Source organism: Oncorhynchus kisutch, linkage group LG17 (genome assembly GCF_002021735.2).
Source record: "Oncorhynchus kisutch isolate 150728-3 linkage group LG17, Okis_V2, whole genome shotgun sequence".
Classification (NCBI taxonomy): Eukaryota; Metazoa; Chordata; class Actinopteri; order Salmoniformes; family Salmonidae; genus Oncorhynchus; species Oncorhynchus kisutch.
The window spans coordinates 12,730,921-12,744,926 of NC_034190.2; the positions used below are offsets into that span (position 1 = coordinate 12,730,921).

General features: G+C 43.4%; 1 protein-coding gene across 1 annotated transcript in view; it reads right to left on the reverse strand.

Annotated features, from left to right (window-relative positions):
* The window catches only part of LOC109908440 (protein tyrosine phosphatase type IVA 3), a 56,870-nt gene extending 43,555 nt beyond the window's left edge, over nucleotides 1–13,315 (reverse strand). Inside the window, exon 1 of the mRNA XM_020507076.2 lies at nucleotides 13,191–13,315. The gene's annotated coding sequence lies outside the window, so the exon portion shown is untranslated. The remainder of the gene's footprint in view (nucleotides 1–13,190) is intronic.
* Nucleotides 13,316–14,006: the final 691 nt, after the last annotated feature.

Here is a 14,006-nt window from a genome sequence, read left to right on the forward strand (position 1 = left end):
TAATGAGTTCTCCAAAAGCTCATTGGAGTCAGGAGTCCGCTAACCAATCAATGAGTCCAATCAATGAGACGAGATTGGAAATGTTGGTTAGAGCTGCCTTGCCCTATAAAAAAACACTCCAAATTTGAGGTTGCTATTCACAAGAAGCATTGCCTCGAACAAAATAAATCTCAGAAGACCTAAGATTAAGAATTGTTGACTTGCATAAAGCTGGAAAGGGTTACACAAGTATCTCTAAAAGCCTTGATGTTCATCAGTCTACTCTCCCTAGGAGTCTCCGTCCTACAAAGATGGCGCAGTTAAGAAGAATCATAGAGTGTCAGCTAAAAACTTACAGAAATCTCTGGAACATGCTAACATCTCTGTTGACGAGTCTACGGAAGGCCAACAGAAGTTGGGTGATGCAACAGGACAACAACTCAAAACACAGAAGTAAATCAACAACAGAATGGCTTCAACAGAAGAAAATAGGCCTTCTGGAGTGGCCCAGTCAGAGTCCTGACCTCAACCTGATTGAGATGCTGTGGCATGACCTCAAGAGAGCAGTTCACACCAGACATCCCAAGAATATTTCTGAATTGAAACAGTTTTGTAAAGAGGAATGGTCCAAAATTCCCGCTGACCCTTGTGCAGATCTGATCCGTAAACGACAGAAATGTTTGGTTGAGGTTATTGCTGCCAAAGGAGGGTCAACCAGTTATTAAATCCAAGGGTCCACATACATTTCCCACCCTGCACTGTGAATGTTTACATGGTGTTTTCAATAAAGACATGAAAATGTATAAATCCAGGTATTTCCAAAGGGTTCACATACTTTTTCTTGTCACTGTAGGCTGAGTCCAATAAACATGCAGCCAACCCAACGGTGGTTCAATAGTGATACCAGCCACTCATCCTCAGCCGTTGATGGTAAGGAGCAAGATGCACCAGGGACTTTGTTTAGAAAACTTTCGTACGACGAAATACATCTTGAACATGACATGAAAATATGTTATTTACATAGATTTAGCATTGAATATGTAATTTATAAATTAAACATGTTTATTTGTGACCAATACAACTATTTGAATGGGTGTAGACGTTACATAAACTAATATTTTACTAAATGATCACACGCAGAATGTAGTTTTATAAATCAGGCCACTTAATAAGAGCCTAGTTAAGACATTGCTTCATCATCACCACCCTAACAGCCTGCCGTATACACACACCAGCACCAAGCAGCCCCAGAGGACGTCCTCCCTAGTGTCCTGTTAGGCCTTGTTATGCACGGAGGGTACCATTAACTCCGCTGGGGACAACACGGAGGGTACCATTAACTCCGCTGGGGACAGCACGGAGGATACCATTAACTACGCTGGGGACAACATTGAGGGTACCATTAACTCCGCTGGGGACAACACGGAGGGTACCATTAACTCCGCTGGGGACAGCACGGAGGGTACCATTAACTCCGCTGGGGACAGCACGGACGGTACCATTAACTACGCTGGGGACAGCACGGACGGTACCATTAACTCCGCTGGGGACAACACGGACGGTACCATTAACTCCGCTGGGGACAGCACGGAGGGTACCATTAACTCCGCTGGGGACAGCACGGAGGGTACCATTAACTCCGCTGGGGACAGCACGGAGGGTACCATTAACTACGCTGGGGACAACACGGAGGGTACCATTAACTCCGCTGGGGACAGCACGGAGGATACCATTAACTACGCTGGGGACAACATTGAGGGTACCATTAACTCCGTTGGGGACAACACGGAGGGTACCATTAACTCCGCTGGGGACAGCACGGAGGGTACCATTAACTCCGCTGGGGACAGCACGGACGGTACCATTAACTACGCTGGGGACAGCACGGACGGTACCATTAACTCCGCTGGGGACAACACGGACGGTACCATTAACTCCGCTGGGGACAGCACGGAGGGTACCATTAACTCCGCTGGGGACAGCACGGAGGGTACCATTAACTCCGCTGGGGACAGCACGGAGGGTACCATTAACTCCGCTGGGGACAACACGGAGGGTACCATTAACTCCGCTGGGGACAACACGGAGGGTACCATTAACTACGCTGGGGACAACACGGAGGGTACCATTAACTACGCTGGGGACAGCACGGAGGGTACCATTAACTACGCTGGGGACAACACGGAGGGTACCATTAACTCCGCTGGGGACAACACGGAGGGTACCATTAACTACGCTGGGGACAGCACGGAGGGTACCATTAACTACGCTGGGGACAGCACGGAGGATACCATTAACTACGCTGGGGACAACACGGAGGGTACCATTAACTCCGCTGGGGACAACACAGAGGGTACCATTAACTCCGCTGGGGACAACACAGAGGGTACCATTAACTACGCTGGGGACAGCACAGAGGATACCATTAACTACGCTGGGGACAACACGGAGGGTACCATTAACTCCGCTGGGGACAACACAGAGGGTACCATTAACTCCGCTGGGGACAACACAGAGGGTACCATTAACTCCGCTGGGGACAACACAGAGGGTACCATTAACTACGCTGGGGACAGCACAGAGGATACCATTAACTACGCTGGGGACAACACGGAGGGTACCATTAACTCCGCTGGGGACAACACAGAGGGTACCATTAACTCCGCTGGGGACAACACAGAGGGTACCATTAACTACGCTGGGGACAACAAACATTACTTGGACACCAATGCTCTGAATGAAATCTGAAGAAGTTGGGCTAATTAATGTGTTTTCTTTTGACACATTTGAAAATTCACCTTTTTGAAAGCTTTGCCTTTATGATAACCAAAATCTTCGAGTACCCTCCCCTTTTTGAAATTCACCTAACACTTAAACTTAGTGTCAAAGGTCATGTTTGGATTTGATCTCTCAACCTGTTTATTTGTTATCATCAACTCTTTCCTGCTTGGTGGAGGGGCAAGTCAATTACAGTTTCAGGGAACGGAGGTCTGACCGAAATCGTTCTTGGTTGGACGGCAACAAGTCCCGAGGGACACATTTCCCGGGAAACCATAGAGAGAGACCTCATGATGAAACTCAGAGAAATCATGGGACATAAGAGTGTTGTCCAACCTGGTCAAGAGTCCCTGTAGGGCTAACAGTAACATAGGCTACATTAAAACCAGGTTGGAAGATCGACTCTAGGGTCGCATATGTTTTGTACTACCCCAGGGCTCACCTCCAATACAAAATTGTTTTACATTTTAGCAGATGATCTTATCTAGAGCAACTAGGGTTAAGTACCTTGCTCATTGGCACATTGACAGATGTTCCATCTAGTCAGCTCTGAGATTTGGAACAGTAACCCTTTGATTACTGGACCAACGATCTTAACCACTAGACTACCTGCTGCCCTAGGGAGTTAACAACACAAAAAGGTGCAAAGTTTTGCCTCAAGTCCTCCATAGGGCTGGGAATTGCCAGGGACCTCACGATAATATATTATCATGATACTTAGGTGCCAAAATGATATGTATTGTGATTCTCACGATTCTATATGTATTACGATTAGATACTGCGATTTTATTGAGATTTGATGTTCCAAACGTATTGCTATATGTCTGCTACAGAGAGAACATGAGATTTCTTTTGGGGGGGGGGGGGGGGGGGAATCAGTCATAGAAGTACAAGTGCTAAAACAACATGCTTAGTTCACTATTTAAAAAGATGTTATAGGATGAAAAATACCTGAGTTTTGGCGCAGGTACAGCCGACTAGCGCTAGCTAACGCTACCTAGCAAAATAAATAAATATAATAACCAACAATAAAACATTTACAGATCGATACTTGGAGTCAAAGTATCAATATAATAACGTCCAAAATAATATTGCAATTTGTAACTGTATGGACTTTCCACCCCCATCACTAGTCCTCCAGTCCAATGGCTTCCTTCTCCACTCAGCTCTGCGTGTGGCTAATCACCTCTTATCAACACCGTATCACGTGACCTCAAACGTTCCCGGGGTCAAGTGCTTTCGGATGCTAATCAGATCTGGCCGACGGTTCAAAGCCAGTGGAGGAAAAATGTTTACTTACTTCTCTTTCTGTGGAGGCCGATAGGGATCGAGTCCACAAGGAAGAAAGAGGGGGGACTTTCTAAACAGATTCAACATCTGATTTTGTTATGCCACGTCTTTCCTAAAGAGAAGGGTATTGACCCAATGCCAGCACCACTGGCACCACTTCTGACATTGTGGGCACAGAGGGGCACAACGGACTCCCCTTCAGGGTCCACTGTGGCATAAGCTGGTCCCAGATGTTTGGCGTGACAATGACTATAGGAGGAGTTGGCAAGGCAGCACAAGCAGATGATGGGCCCAGGCTACCGTGGAAGACTCTGGTCAGAAAGCAAAGCAGTGAGGGCAAACTGGTTCATAACAGTAGCATTAGTTATTCTTGGATAAAATAATAATGAATTAGAGGCAGGACAACAAAAGTACTGGTGTGAAAGGGAGTCCTGCCTGTATCACTTCACCTTGATCTCCACAGCAGCAGCTAGGCTCACTTTTAGATAAAAGACAACAGCTGCACAGAAAAGAAGAATAACGCCTTTGTTTTAATTCAGTAGCCTGCCTCCTTGAAATGAACACCCTTGAATGATTCATATAATGATTCATATTCATATCTAGATCATGTAAGCAGCATTTCCAGAGAGAAGTATGAGCTGTTGTATAATTTCAATTTAAAAAGTCTGATATTATCGGAAATCGGAAATTATTAATTTGATTTGATACAATTTCATCTTTGATGACCAACAGTGAAGCAACCACCACACAATCTTCAACTCAACAACCCCCCCATTCTCTTGGTCTGGGGATGCTGATAATATTATAAACTCTGGAGCATGAAAATCTCTGCCCCAAAGTTCCCATGGGTCTTCGCTTTCTCTTGGAAATCCCACTTCCCGTCTATTTGAAATGTTGTGGTTAATTTTGCTCACTGCTTACGTCAAACATCATCCCATATGTGTGCAACCATTCATGTTGAATTGACACAGAAAAATGATTTGGATGCAAACGCAACTGGGGCCATGTAAATAGTTGTTATGATTCTCATTTTCCACAGGTGGCACCTTGTGTGACCATAAAAGTATGTGAGCGACTGCATGGCACATAAAACAATGTGGTCTGTCCTACACACAAGCCTTTTATTTAAATTGAAGGCTCTGTCCTATACGATAGAATGCCCTTCCCTATAGAATGCCCTTCCCTATAGAATGCCCTTCCCTATAGAATGCCCTTCCCTATAGAATGCCCTTCTCTATAGAATGCCCTTCCCTATAGAATGCCCTTCTCTATAGAATGCCCTTCCCTATAGAATGCCCTTCCCTATAGAATGCCCTTCCCTATAGAATGCCCTTCCCTATAGAATGCCCTTCCCTATAGAATGCCCTTCCCTATAGAATGCCCTTCCCTATAGAAAAACACAAACTAACAAACCACTCTAGGGCTGTTTTATGTTTAAATCCAAAATCCATTGAACCCAGGACTGCTGTAATAACAGTGGATTCATTTGACAGTTTGATATTCAGAAGGAGAGCCTATCTTCATCTTTGGCTTCTATATACGGCCTCCTGGTTTTGTGTGGACTGGGAGTCCCTATATTTCCTCAAGGAGCTGAATGTAGAGCAGCAACTCCACAACCAGGCTAAAATACAGGGCTGTGTTCATCAGAGCATAAGGGAAAATGAACACCAGTGTTTTGGAAAGGTGTCTAACTATTCTATACTGTGTCTCACTATTCCATATTGTGTCTCACTATTCTATACTGTTTTGTGCCAACTGAATATGACCCTAGGCTTAAACTACAACTGCAGCAGTAGGCACCTGGTCAAGCCAAGACCTCGAACACAACCGCCAGCAGACGGCTGGAGGAATCTCCGACAACATCACCCACACATCAAGTGGAGAAAACCATCGAAAACCATCGCTCCTTCCTCTGGCATTGGGACAGGGGGTCATGTGGAAGTATTTATTTAGGGACCCTTTCAGAGGAGAGCGATGTGGGGCTGCGGGGTGGATAGGGTGGCGGTGCAGAAGGCGAGAAGCAGCTGAATTCTCATTGGCTCTACAGATAGGACCAAAGCACTTGGTATAGTTCCTTGTGAGACTCATGAGGTCCCTCTCGTGGTGGAAGTGTAGAATATGTTATAGTAGTCAAGTTATTCTCACTGGAATGTCAAAATATGCATTCAGCCAGGCTCTTGATTCGTCAGAATGTGTATTGAGAAATCGCACTGCTCCTTTTCCATAAGCTGATGCACTGATGCGTTTTGGATCATTACAGTAGAAACCTTTAGAAGCGTTGTCACCTCAGAGACGTGTACAGCTATATGTTGCTCACAATTTAATATCACATTATTGCTCTAAGACTGTAACAGAATTAACAATCATTCCATACACAAGGGTTTCACAAACTCAGTTCTGGGGCACCCCCCTGCACATTTTGTTTTTTGGCCTAGCACTACACAGCTGATTCAAATACTCAAAGCATGTGGCTCAGTTGGTAGAGCATGACACTTAGAATGCGGGTTCAATTCCCTCCGAGGACCAATATAAACAAGTATGAAAATGAGTCTGCTAAAATTACTAATATGTCAATAACGAGTTGGTCATTTGAATCACCTGTGCAGTGCTATGGCAAAAACCAAAATGTGCACCAAGGGGGGGGAACTCTGCCACACACTACTAAATTCAGAAGAGCATCTTCATCCAGTGACATTGCTATGAAAATGGTCATCTGTAGCCAAATAAATTAGCTGTCAAGCATCAAAGACAGGTTTGAAAACACGATGGAGGATGGGAGCAATGATAACTTCCTGTTGATGCTTCTTCTGTGGTGTTTAACCAGTGCCACCACCTACTGTAGGTAGCGCTCAACACTTGGGGGACTGGTGCAACCAGTGTAAAATGGCTAGCTAGTTAGTAGTGTGTGCTAGTAGCAATTCATTTGGTGATGTCACTCGCTCTGATACCTTGAAGTAGTTGTTTCTCTTGCTCTGCAAGGGCCGCCGCTTTGTGGAGCGATAGTTCGAGCCCAGGTTGGGGTGAGGAAGGGACGGAAACAACTCCGTTTCAGTGGCATTTAGAAAGGAAGCTTTAGTATTGCTTCAAATATACTTACAGTAGCCTATATTATGCGCGGACCAACTGGCAAGTGTCTTCACTGACATTTTCAACCTCTCCCTGACTGAGTCTGTGATATCTACATGTTGCAAGCAGTCCACCATAGTCCCTGTGCCCAAGAAAGCGAAGGTAACCTACCTAAATAATTACCGCCCCATAGCACTCACGTCGGTAGCCATGAAGTGTTTGGAAAGGCTGGTCAAGGCTCATATCAACATCCTCCCGGAAACCCTAGACCCACTCCAATTTGCATACCGCCCCAACAGATCCACAGATGATGCAATCTCAAATCACACTCCACACTGCCCTTTCCCACCTGGACAAAAGGAACACCTATGTGAGAAAGCTGTTCATTGACTACAGACCAGCGTTCAACACCATAGTGCCCACGACGCTCATCACTAAGCTAAGGACCCTGGGACTAAACACTTCCCTCTGCAACTGGATCCTGTACTTCCTGATGGGCCGCCCCAGGTGGTAAGGGTAGGCAACAACACGTCTGCCACGCTGATCCTCAACACTGGGGACCCTCAGGGGTGCGTGCTCAGTCCCCTGCTGTACTCCCTGTTCACCCATGACTGCATGGCCAAACGCGACTCCAATACCATCATTAAGTTTGCTGGCGACACACCAAGACAGTCATGAAGAGGGCACGACAACACCTTTTCCCCAGGCTGAAAAGATTTGGCATGGGTCCCCAGATCCTCAAAAAGTTCTACAGCTGCACCATCAAGAGCATCCTGACAGGCCCAGTACGCATTACGGGCCCAGCTTTCTGCCATCCAGGACCTATAAAATAGGTTGCGTCAGATGAAAGGTCAAAATATTGTCAGAGACTCCAGTCCATAGACTGTTTTTCTGCTACCACACGGCAAGCGGTACAGGAACGCCAAGTCTAGGTCCAAAAGGCTCCTTAACAGCTTCTACCCCCAAGTCATAAGAGTCCTGAACAATTAATTAAATGGCCACTGGACTATTTACATTGACCCCCCTCCATTTGTTTCATACACTGCTGCTACTCTTATTATCTATGCATAGTCACTTCACCCCTACCTACATGTACACTGCTGCTACTCTTATTATCTATGCATAGTCACTTCACCCCTACCTACATGTACAAATTACCTCGACTAACCTGTACCCCCACACATTGACTCGGTACTGAGTTAACATAGCCTCGTTATTTCTATTTTATTGTGTTACTTTTTACTTTAGTTTATTTGGTAAATATTTTCTTAACCCTTCTTGAACTGCACTGTCGGTTCAGGGCTTGTAAGTAAGTATTTCACAGTAAGGTCTACACTTGTTGTATTCGGCACACGTGACAAATAAGGTTTGATTTGATTATACCAATGGCAAAAATGCAGGCTATTTTGGGGCATAATCAACACATCATTATTCTACTTAAACAGTAAAAAAAAATGGGGTATCACTTTTTTTTGTGTCATCCTCAATGATTGTAAATGCATAATGTCTATATGTGGTTGGATTGTGTTTTTAGACTGGCAAATAAATCATATTAAAATCACAACAAATGTAAGGTATTTATAGAAACAACAAAAACAGCTTGCATCCTCTGGCTGGCTGTGGTTAGCCATTTTTGAGATTAGGGAAATTCCATGCTATTATCTTTAAAATAAACTCATGGCTAGATGGCTTGCCTAGGGCTTATAGCTGTTCTCTGAGTGGAGGCTAAACGCCAAATATGCAAATTTATTTTATTATTTTATTTTACCTTTATTTAACCAGGTAGGCAAGTTGAGAACAAGTTCTCATTTACAATTGTGACCTGGCCAAGATAAAGTAAAGCAGTTCGACAGATACAACGACACAGTTACAGATGGAGTAAAACAAACATACAGTCAATAATACAGTATAAACAAGTCTATATACAATGTGAGCAAATGAGGTGAGAAGGGAGGTAAAGGCAAAAAAGGCCATGGTGGCAAAGTAAATACAATATAGCAAGTAAAACACTGGAATGGTAGTTTTGCAATGGAAATGTGCAAAGTCGAAATAAAAATAATGGGGTGCAAAGGAGCAAAATTAATTAATTAATTAAATACAGTTGGGAAAGAGGTAGTTGTTTGGGCTGAATTATAGATGGGCTATGTACAGGTGCAGTAATCTGTGAGCTGCTCTGACAGTTGGTGCTTAAAGCTAGTGAGGGAGATAAGTGTTTCCAGTTTCAGAGATTTTTGTAGTTCGAAATCACGTCTTGTATCGCAACTCCATTTGCCCGCTGGCGGTAGAAAGTTATAGCTTTGGGCATAGGGAAAGTGGCAAATAGCAAGCGAGAGGAAATGTTTTGCTATCTGGGTTGCTGATTGGCTGAATACCTGGGGCGCTAGGTGGTTGGAGTTGTCAACAAAGCAGTAAGACAGAAATATGAGGCCAAGTTATCGAACTAACGTTAGTTTCTTAGAGAAGATATACAGTGCTTTCAGAAAGTATTCACACCCCTTGACTTTTTCCATATTTTGAAAGTGTTAGAGCCTGAATTTAAAATGTATTAACTAAATTCAGATTTTATTGGTAGTGGCTACACACAATTCCCCATAATGTCAAAGTGGAATTGTGTTTTTAGAACTTTTTACAAATTCGTTACAAATGAATAGCTGAAATGTCTTGAGTCAATAAGTATTCAAACCATTTGATATGGCAAGCCTAAATAAAGTTGGATTCATTTGTGTGCAATAATAGTGTTTGACATGATTTTAAAACGACTACCCCATCTCTGCACCCCACACATACAATTACCTGTAGGTCCCGCAGTCAAGCATTGAGTTTCAAAACACATATTCAACCACAAAGACCAGGGAGGTTTTCTAATGCCTCACAAAGGTTTTCTAATGCCTAATGCCTCACAAAGAAAGGCACCTATAGGTAGATGGGTAAAAAAAGCAGACATTTAATATCCCTTTGAGCATGGTGAAGTTATTAATTACACTTTGGATGGTGTATCAATACACCAAGTCACTACTAAGATACAGGCGTCCTTCCTAACTCAATTGACGGAGAGGAAGGAAACCGCTCAGGAATTTCACTTCGAGGCCAATGGAGACTTTAAAACAGTTACAGAGTTTAATGGCTGTGACAGGAGAAAACTGAGGAAGGATCAACAACATTGTAGTTACTCCACAATACTGACCTAAATGACAGAGTGAAAAGAAGGAAGCCTGTACAGACTAGTAAATATTCCAAAACATGCATCCTGTTTGCAATAAGGCACTAAAGTAAAACTGCAAATAATGTGCCAAAGAAATTAATGTTATGTCCTGAACACAAAGTGTTATATTTGGGGCAAATCCAAAACAACACATCACTGAGTGCATGGTGGTGGCTGCATCATGTTATGGGAATGCGTGTCATCCGCAAGGATAAAAATAAACGGAATGGAGCTAAGCACAGTCAAAATCCTAGAGCAAAATCTGGTTCAGTCTGATTTCCAACAGACACTGGGAGACAAATTCACCTTTCAGCAGGACAATAACCTAAAACACAAGGCCAAATATACACTGGAGTTGTTTACCAAGACAACATTGAATGTTCCTGAGTGGCCTAGTTACTGTTTTGACTTAAACTGGCTTGAAAATCTATGGCAAGACTTAAATGGCTGTCTAGCATCATTCAACAACCAACTTGACAGAGCTCTAAGAATTTTAAAAGAGTAATGTGCAAATATTGTACAATCCAGGTGTGTAAAGCTCATAAAGACTTACCCAGGAAGGCTCACATACAGTGGGGCAAAAAAGTATTTAGTCAGCCACCAATTGTGCAAGTTCTCCCACTTAAAAAGATGAGAGAGGCCGGTAATTTTCATCATAGGTACACTTCAACTATGACAGACAAAATGAGAAAAAGAAAATCCAGAAAATCACATTGTAGGATTTTTAATGAATTTATTTGCAAATTATGGTGGAAAATAAGTATTTGGTCACCTACAAACAAGCAAGATTTCTGGCTCTCACAGACCTGTAACTTCTTCTTTAAGAGGCTCCTCTGTCCTCCACTCGTTACCTGTATTAATGGCACCTATTTGAACTTGTTATCAGTATAAAAGACACCTGTCCACAACCTCAAACAGTCACACTCCAAACTCCACTATGGCCAAGACCAAAGAGCTGTCAAAGGACACCAGAAACAAAATTGTAGACCTGCACCAGACTGGGAAGACTGAATCTGCAATAGGTAAGCAGCTTGGTTTGAAGAAATCAACTGTGGGAGCAATTATTAGGAAATGGAAGACATACAAGACCACTGATAATCTCCCTCGATCTGGGGCTCCACGCAAGATCTCACCCCGTGGGGTCAAAATGATCACAAGAATGGTGAGCAAAAATCCCAGAACCACACGGGGGGACCTAGTGAATGACCTGCAGAGAGCTGGGACCAAAGTAACAAAACCTACCATCAGTAACACACTACGCCGCCAGGGACTCAAATCCTGCAGTGCCAGACGTGTCCCCCTGCTTAAGCCAGTATATGTCCAGGCCTGTCTGAAGTTTGCTAGAGAGCATTTGGATGATCCAGAAGAAGATTGGGAGAATGTCATATGGTCAGATGAAACCAAAATAGAAATGTTGGTAAAAACTCAACTCGTCGTGTTTGGAGGACAAAGAATGCTGAGTTGCATCCAAAGAAGACCATACCTACTGTGAAGCATGGGGGTGGAAACATCATGCTTTGGGACTGTTTTTCTGCAAAGGGACCAGGACGACTGAGCCATGTAAAGGAAAGACTGAATGGGGCCATGTATCGTGAGATTTTGAGTGAAAACCTCCTTCCATCAGCAAGGGCATTGAAGATGAAACGTGGCTGGGTCATTCAGCATGACAATGATCCCAAACACACAGCCCGGGAAACGAAGGAGTGGCTTCGTAAGAAGCAGTTCAAGGTCCTGGAGTGGCCTAGCCAGTCTCCAGATTTCAACCCCATAGAAAATCTTTGGAGGGAGTTGAAAGTCCGTGTTGCCCAGCAACAGCCCCAAAACATCACTGCTCTAGAGGAGATCTGCATGGAGGAATGGGCCAAAATACCAGCAACAGTGTGTGAAAACCTTGTGAAGACTTACAGAAAACGTTTGACCTCTGTCATTGCCAACAAAGGGTATATAACAAAGTATTGAGATAAACTTTTGTTATTGACCAAATACTCATTTTCCACCATAATTTGCAAATTAATTTATTAAAAATCCTACAATGTGATTTTCTGGATTTTTTTTCTCATTTTGTCTGTCATAGTTGAAGTGTACCTATGATGAAAATTACAGGCCTCTCATCTTTTTAAGTGGGAGAACTTGCACAATTGGTGGCTGACTAAATCCTTTTTCCCCCACTGTACATATACATTTTTTAAACTATATTATATATATATATATATTTTAGCAATCATAAGTGTTGGGTAAAAAACAATCACACCTCGCTCCCCCCCCCCCCCCGCCTTAATGGGCGGGCCACCACTGGGTAGAATCTACTAGTCTTGTTGCTGAATAACCTGCAAGAACTGCCCTGCTTTTGCCTTGACTGACAATGATTGTAACAATGTCATATATAGCCTAATCAAATACTTACACACTATACATGGTTACAAAGTAGCTCGACATTCATTCCACTACCCTTCCAATGTCACATTATCGCACTACTGCTATAGTTACTTCGACAAACTGGATGACAGAACTAGAATGCCGGTGTTGTCCGGCATCAGCCGCATTCGAAAAGTCGTGATTTGGAGCTCGTGCGAGTAGGCTATACAATCTCAAATTAAGTAGCCATCTAATTACTCTGTATCATTTCAGACTTGCTTGCCAACAATAACTTACTGGGCTACAGCTGTTGCCAGGCTACCCTGCTTGGCCAAGCAGCAGGAAGACACACCCTGTGCATGGCGATGTCTTTAGTGCATGGCTGGTGGAAATTGTCATCATACCGTTATATTTCGAGCTAAATGCACCAGTTTGACCTGCATTAGACTCTTTATTCACAGTAGTGTCTAAACAAGTTATTAGCGTACTGCTGTGGGTTTATGATTAGTAGTCTACTCACCAGTCGTTTTCCTGCCGATCAAATCTGGGCTGAAACTACCGGTAGGTCCATTGGTTAGCAATACCAAGGCGGACGGAGTAGTGGGTTCATGTGCACTGAAGTTCCTCCCACCGGCTACGTGCATCAGGCAGGACTCTGAGAGCGTGATGTCGGGACAAATGGGTAGGGCCGGCCCTAGTTTTGGGGGGTCATGGACCAGATGTGGTTATTATTTGATGACTTTTTAAAATGTCATTCCCAAGTCATCAACTCATCTCTATAGAGCTGCTGCCCATGCTGTCTGACAAATTCACTATTTTGTAGTTCTTCAAAGTAAATAAGGCATACTTTTATGACTACTGAATACCATCTATCAATCACTAAGATAATGTATTTTCAGGTACACATACCTCACAAAGCAACAGCTGCTCTTCAGAAAGTATTCAGACCCCTTGACATTTTCCACATTTTGTTACCTTACAGCCTTATTCTAAAATGTATTAAATAAATAAAAATCCTCAGCAATCTACCCACAATACCCCATAATGACAAAGTGAAACCCTTTTTTTTTATGTTAGCAAATATGTTAAAAAACAGAAATACCTTATAGGTACATAGGTATTCAAACCCTTTCTACAACTTGATTGGAGTCCACCTGTGGTAAATTCAATTGATTGGACATGATTTGGAAAGGCACACACCTGTCTATATAAGGTCCCACAGTTGACAGTGCATGTCAGAGCAAAAACCAAGCCATGAGGTCCTGATACAGAATTGTGTCGAGACACAGATCTGGAGAAGGGTACCAAAAGATATCTGCAGCATTGAAGGTACCCA